Consider the following 7,500-nt stretch of genomic DNA (forward strand, 5'->3'; position numbering starts at 1 on the left):
GATGTGTGTGGCCCAGATCATGGAGCCCTGGCTGGGTAGACATCCAGGGAAGCAGCCCCCTCTCCAGCTGGATGTGTGTGGCCCAGATGATGGAGCCCTGGCTGGGTAGACATCCAGGGAAGCAGCCCCCTCTCCAGCTGGATGTGTGTGGCCCAGATCATGGAGCCCTGGCTGGGCAGACATCCAGGGAAGCAGCCCCCTCTCCAGCTGGATGTGTGTGGCCCAGATCATGGAGCCCTGGCTGGGTAGACATCCAGGGAAGCAGCCCCCTCTCCAGCTGGATGTGTGTGGCCCAGATGATGGAGCCCTGGCTGCGTAGACATCCAGGGAAGCAGCCCCCTCTCCAGCTGGATGTGTGTGGCCCAGATCATGGAGCCCTGGCTGGGCAGACATCCAGGGAAGCAGCCCCCTCTCCAGCTGGATGTGTGTGGCCCAGATCATGGAGCCCTGGCTGGGTAGACATCCAGGGAAGCAGCCCCCTCTCCAGCTGGATGTGTGTGGCCCAGATGATGGAGCCCTGGCTGGGTAGACATCCAGGGAAGCAGCCCCCTCTCCAGCTGGATGTGTGTGGCCCAGATGATGGAGCCCTGGCTGGGTAGACATCCAGGGAAGCAGCCCCCTCTCCAGCTGGATGTGTGTGGCCCAGATGATGGAGCCCTGGCTGGGTAGACATCCAGGGAAGCAGCCCCCTCTCCAGCTGGATGTGTGTGGCCCAGATCATGGAGCCCTGGCTGGGCAGGCATCCAGGGAAGCAGCCCCCTCTCCAGCTGGATGTGTGTGGCCAAGATCATGGAGCCCTGGCTGGGTAGACATCCAGGGAAGCAGCCCCCTCTCCAGCTGGATGTGTGTGGCCCAGATGATGGAGCCCTGGCTGCGTAGACATCCAGGGAAGCAGCCCCCTCTCCAGCTGGATGTGTGTGGCCCAGATCATGGAGCCCTGGCTGGGTAGACATCCAGGGAAGCAGCCCCCTCTCCAGCTGGATGTGTGTGGCCCAGATCATGGAGCCCTGGCTGGGTAGACATCCAGGGAAGCAGCCCCCTCTCCAGCTGGATGTGTGTGGCCCAGATCATGGAGCCCTGGCTGGGTAGACATCCAGGGAAGCAGCCCCCTCTCCAGCTGGATGTGTGTGGCCCAGATGATGGAGCCCTGGCTGGGTAGACATCCAGGGAAGCAGCCCCCTCTCCAGCTGGATGTGTGTGGCCCAGATCATGGAGCCCTGGCTGGGCAGACATCCAGGGAAGCAGCCCCCTCTCCAGCTGGATGTGTGTGGCCCAGATGATGGAGCCCTGGCTGGGTAGACATCCAGGGAAGCAGCCCCCTCTCCAGCTGGATGTGTGTGGCCCAGATGATGGAGCCCTGGCTGGGTAGACATCCAGGGAAGCAGCCCCCTCTCCAGCTGGATGTGTGTGGCCCAGATGATGGAGCCCTGGCTGGGTAGACATCCAGGGAAGCAGCCCCCTCTCCAGCTGGATGTGTGTGGCCCAGATGATGGAGCCCTGGCTGGTAGACATCCAGGGAAGCAGCCCCCTCTCCAGCTGGATGTGTGTGGCCCAGATCATGGAGCCCTGGCTGGGCAGGCATCCAGGGAAGCAGCCCCCTCTCCAGCTGGATGTGTGTGGCCCAGATCATGGAGCCCTGGCTGGGTAGACATCCAGGGAAGCAGCCCCCTCTCCAGCTGGATGTGTGTGGCCCAGATGATGGAGCCCTGGCTGCGTAGACATCCAGGGAAGCAGCCCCCTCTCCAGCTGGATGTGTGTGGCCCAGATCATGGAGCCCTGGCTGGGTAGACATCCAGGGAAGCAGCCCCCTCTCCAGCTGGATGTGTGTGGCCCAGATCATGGAGCCCTGGCTGCGTAGACATCCAGGGAAGCAGCCCCCTCTCCAGCTGGATGTGTGTGGCCCAGATCATGGAGCCCTGGCTGGGTAGACATCCAGGGAAGCAGCCCCCTCTCCAGCTGGATGTGTGTGGCCCAGATCATGGAGCCCTGGCTGCGTAGACATCCAGGGAAGCAGCCCCCTCTCCAGCTGGATGTGTGTGGCCCAGATCATGGAGCCCTGGCTGGGCAGACATCCAGGGAAGCAGCCCCCTCTCCAGCTGGATGTGTGTGGCCCAGATGATGGAGCCCTGGCTGGGTAGACATCCAGGGAAGCAGCCCCCTCTCCAGCTGGATGTGTGTGGCCCAGATCATGGAGCCCTGGCTGGGTAGACATCCAGGGAAGCAGCCCCCTCTCCAGCTGGATGTGTGTGGCCCAGATGATGGAGCCCTGGCTGGGTAGACATCCAGGGAAGCAGCCCCCTCTCCAGCTGGATGTGTGTGGCCCAGATCATGGAGCCCTGGCTGGGTAGACATCCAGGGAAGCAGCCCCCTCTCCCGCTGGATGTGTGTGGCCCAGATGATGGAGCCCTGGCTGTGCAGGCATCCAGGGAAGCAGCCCCCTCCCCAGCTGCGGACCCAGCGAAACAACGAGAAAATGGGGTTGAAAATGATCACCATGACAAGCAAAATGATTTTTTCTAAAAAGGCAGAATGAAGCTACGCTGGAGCCGAGAGGAGCCTGTGATCGAGGGTATTTATGTGAATTTTTTCCATTTGTCACATTGATATCATCTCCTCGTCTTGTATTTTATTTTTATTATTTTACGTTGAATTTTTTCTCATTTTGAGGCCGAAAAAATGACAAAGTGTTTTCACCGATAAACCCTGCGAAGCCCTAGACCTCTAGGGCTTTGCAGGGTTTACTGGTAAAAACACTTTGTCAAAATTTCACTCGCTCGAAAAAATGACAAAGTGTTTTCACCGATAAACCCTGCGAAGCCCTAGACCTCTAGGGCTTTGCAGGGTTTACTGGTAAAAACACTTTGTCAAAATTTCACTCGCTCGAAAAAATGACAAAGTCTTTTCACCGATAAACCCTGCGAAGCCCTAGACCTCTAGGGCTTTGAGAGTTTTCCCGTTTCAAGGAGTTTACCCCTGATTCACAAGCTACCATCGGCACGATTTCAGAAACCCAGTTTTTGAGAGGAAAAAAGTCACAAGCGAAAATTTTTCTAAGTCCACACCTCCAGGGCCGTTTTAGAGGGAACTTCCCCGCGATCGAGGTGCCCCGGCTGGGCAGAGTGCAGAGGCTGTGGGGCCTCCGGGCTACCAGGACCGTTAACATCCAGGGAGAACCAGAGGTGACAGGGGCCTCTGGGCGCCGCTTTACCCGCCCAGGGTGGCTCTCCCGGGCATGGCGAGGTGCTTTTGGGTGCCCCACCAGAGTCAAGCCCACGACTCTCTACTTCCACAGCTCGACTCCCAGAGGTGACAGGGGCCTCTGGGCGCCGCTTTACCCGCCCAGGGTGGCTCTCCCGGGCTGGGCGAGGTGCTTTTGGGTGCCCCACCAGAGTCAAGCCCACGACTCTCTACTTCCACAGCTCGACTCCCAGAGGTGACAGGGGCCTCTGGGCGCCGCTTTACCCGCCCAGGGTGGCTCTCCCCGGGCTGGGCGAGGTGCTTTTGGGTGCCCCACCAGAGTCAAGCCCACGACTCTCTACTTCCACAGCTCGACTCCCAGAGGTGACAGGGGCCTCTGGGCGCCGCTTTACCCGCCCAGGGTGGCTCTCCCCGGGCTGGGCGAGGTGCTTTTGGGTGCCCCACCAGAGTCAAGCCCACGACTCTCTACTTCCACAGCTCGACTCCCAGAGGTGACAGGGGCCTCTGGGCGCCGCTTTACCCGCCCAGGGTGGCTCTCCCCGGGCTGGGCGAGGTGCTTTTGGGTGCCCCACCAGAGTCAAGCCCACGACTCTCTACTTCCACAGCTCGACTCCCAGAGGTGACAGGGGCCTCTGGGCGCCGCTTTACCCGCCCAGGGTGGCTCTCCCCGGGCTGGGCGAGGTGCTTTTGGGTGCCCCACCAGAGTCAAGCCCACGACTCTCTACTTCCACAGCTCGACTCCCAGAGGTGACAGGGGCCTCTGGGCGCCGCTTTACCCGCCCAGGGTGGCTCTCCCGGGCTGGGCGAGGTGCTTTTGGGTGCCCCACCAGAGTCAAGCCCACGACTCTCTACTTCCACAGCTCGACTCCCAGAGGTGACAGGGGCCTCTGGGCGCCGCTTTACCCGCCCAGGGTGGCTCTCCCGGGCTGGGCGAGGTGCTTTTGGGTGCCCCACCAGAGTCAAGCCCACGACTCTCTACTTCCACAGCTCGACTCCCAGAGGTGACAGGGGCCTCTGGGCGCCGCTTTACCCGCCCAGGGTGGCTCTCCCCGGGCTGGCGAGGTGCTTTTGGGTGCCCCACCAGAGTCAAGCCCACGACTCTCTACTTCCACAGCTCGACTCCCAGAGGTGACAGGGGCCTCTGGGCGCCGCTTTACCCGCCCAGGGTGGCTCTCCCCGGGCTGGCGAGGTGCTTTTGGGTGCCCCACCAGAGTCAAGCCCACGACTCTCTACTTCCACAGCTCGACTCCCAGAGGTGACAGGGGCCTCTGGGCGCCGCTTTACCCGCCCAGGGTGGCTCTCCCGGGCATGGCGAGGTGCTTTTGGGTGCCCCACCAGAGTCAAGCCCACGACTCTCTACTTCCACAGCTCGACTCCCAGAGGTGACAGGGGCCTCTGGGCGCCGCTTTACCCGCCCAGGGTGGCTCTCCCCGGGCATGGCGAGGTGCTTTTGGGTGCCCCACCAGAGTCAAGCCCACGACTCTCTACTTCCACAGCTCGACTCCCAGAGGTGACAGGGGCCTCTGGGCGCCGCTTTACCCGCCCAGGGTGGCTCTCCCCGGGCATGGCGAGGTGCTTTTGGGTGCCCCACCAGAGTCAAGCCCACGACTCTCTACTTCCACAGCTCGACTCCCAGAGGTGACAGGGGCCTCTGGGCGCCGCTTTACCCGCCCAGGGTGGCTCCCCGGGCTGGCGAGGTGCTTTTGGGTGCCCACCAGAGTCAAGCCCACGACTCTCTACTTCCACAGCTCGACTCCCAGAGGTGACAGGGGCCTCTGGGCGCCGCTTTACCCGCCCAGGGTGGCTCTCCCGGGCTGGGCGAGGTGCTTTTGGGTGCCCCACCAGAGTCAAGCCCACGACTCTCTACTTCCACAGCTCGACTCCCAGAGGTGACAGGGGCCTCTGGGCGCCGCTTTACCCGCCCAGGGTGGCTCTCCCCGGGCATGGCGAGGTGCTTTTGGGTGCCCCACCAGAGTCAAGCCCACGACTCTCTACTTCCACAGCTCGACTCCCAGAGGTGACAGGGGCCTCTGGGCGCCGCTTTACCCGCCCAGGGTGGCTCTCCCCGGGCATGGCGAGGTGCTTTTGGGTGCCCCACCAGAGTCAAGCCCACGACTCTCTACTTCCACAGCTCGACTCCCAGAGGTGACAGGGGCCTCTGGGCGCCGCTTTACCCGCCCAGGGTGGCTCTCCCCGGGCTGGGCGAGGTGCTTTGGGTGCCCCACCAGAGTCAAGCCCACGACTCTCTACTTCCACAGCTCGACTCCCAGAGGTGACAGGGGCCTCTGGGCGCCGCTTTACCCGCCCAGGGTGGCTCTCCCCGGGCTGGGCGAGGTGCTTTTGGGTGCCCCACCAGAGTCAAGCCCACGACTCTCTACTTCCACAGCTCGACTCCCAGAGGTGACAGGGGCCTCTGGGCGCCGCTTTACCCGCCCAGGGTGGCTCTCCCGGGCATGGCGAGGTGCTTTTGGGTGCCCCACCAGAGTCAAGCCCACGACTCTCTACTTCCACAGCTCGACTCCCAGAGTGACAGGGGCCTCTGGGCGCCGCTTACGCTTCGCATTTTTGCTCATCCAACACGGGGCTGAGTGCTTTCCACCGGGCAGAGTACCAGGGCCACGAATCAGTCGACAGGGGCCTCTGGGCGCCGCTTTACCCGCCAGGGTGGCTCTCCCGGGCTGGGCGAGGTGCTTTTGGGTGCCCCACCAGAGTCAAGCCCACGACTCTCTACTTCCACAGCTTGACTCCCAGAGGTGACAGGGGCCTCTGGGCGCCGCTTTACCCGCCCAGGGTGGCTTCCCGGGCTGGGCGAGGTGCTTTTGGGTGCCCCACCAGAGTCAAGCCCACGACTCTCTACTTCCACAGCTTGACTCCCAGAGGTGACAGGGGCCTCTGGGCGCCGCTTTGCGCTTCACACCGTAGCTCATCCAACCCGGGGAGTCATCCGAGTCTCTTCCACCGGGCAGAGTACCAGGGCCACGAGGCAGGCCACCAGGGGCGCAAGCCAGAGTGCCAGGGCTGCCGAACGGTGTACCATGTCTACAGCCCGGTCTACCAGGGCCGCCGAACGGTGCACCAGGGCTACGGTTCGGATACCAGGGGCGCCAGCAGAGAGTACCAGGGGCTACGGCTCGGATACCAGGGGCGCCAGTCAGAGTACCAGGGCTACGGCTCGGACTACCAGGGGCCAGCAGAGTACCAGGGCTACGGCACGGACTACCAGGGGAGCCAGGCACGGAGAGTACCAGGGCTACGGCACGGACTACCAGGGGCAGGCAGAGTACCAGGGCCACGGAAACGGACTACCAGGGCTTCGGTACGGACTACCAGGGGCGCCAGGGCAGAGTACCAGGTCTACAGCCTGGTCTACCAGGGCCACCAAAGGTGTGTACCATGGCCACAGTTTGGTCTACCAGGGTCGCCAAGTCGCTCGATTTCGCCTAAGTTTTTTAACGAAAACCCTGCCGAAGCCTAGAGGTCTAGGGCTTGCAGAGTTTTCCCGTTTCAAGGGGTTTACCCCTGTTTCGCAAGCTACCATCGGCACGATTTCGGAAACCAGTTTTGAAAACTGACCTCCGGAGAAAAGCCCCCCCGCACACCCAGGACCTGTTGCGTTACATCGGGGAGCTCAGTGCCTCTTCCCTCCCGCCCAACTGTGGTTCTCCAATGTGTCAGAGAGCACGCACGCCGACGACTGGCATCCGTGACCCGCCATCGGAGGGCCCCCGCGGCCAGCCCAGCGCTGGTGTTCGGGCGGACGGTTCCTCCGGCCCGCGGGTTCGCATCCATGGCCGGGAGGGCTCTGCGCAGGGCCCCCTCCTGCGTTCCTCCGGGGCCGACCGATTGGTAGCGAGACCGAGACGCCCGTCGCCCAGTTGTCCTCCCACGGAGCCCGCCGCGGGGGTCGCCTGTCCCCGGGAACCTCCCCGTCACGCGGCGGTCCTCCGGCAAGCACGATGTTTCTCAAAGCCGAGCGAAGCCTCCCACCGGAGGCCGCAAGCGGCCGCTTCACCAGAGGCGGTCGACCCCCCCCCCCCGATGTCGCTTAGCCCCCGGCCGCTCCGAAGCGCTCGCACCGAGCGCGCGGCGGTCCGGCGGGGCGTGCCTCATCACCCGGCGAGCAGGCCGTTGCGGGCGTCCGCTCTGGCCGGCGCCCAAGGGCGTTAAACAGCTTACCTACCTGGTTGATCCTGCCAGTAGCATATGCTTGTCTCAAAGATTAAGCCATGCAAGTCTAAGTACAACGGCCGGTACAGTGAAACTGCGAATGGCTCATTAAATCAGTTATGGTTCCTTGATCGC

The sequence above is a fragment of the Micropterus salmoides genome, unplaced genomic scaffold (assembly GCF_014851395.1).
Source record: "Micropterus salmoides isolate LMB-PRFRI ecotype aquatic unplaced genomic scaffold, ASM1485139v1 Ms_hic_scaffold_1, whole genome shotgun sequence".
Classification (NCBI taxonomy): Eukaryota; Metazoa; Chordata; class Actinopteri; order Centrarchiformes; family Centrarchidae; genus Micropterus; species Micropterus salmoides.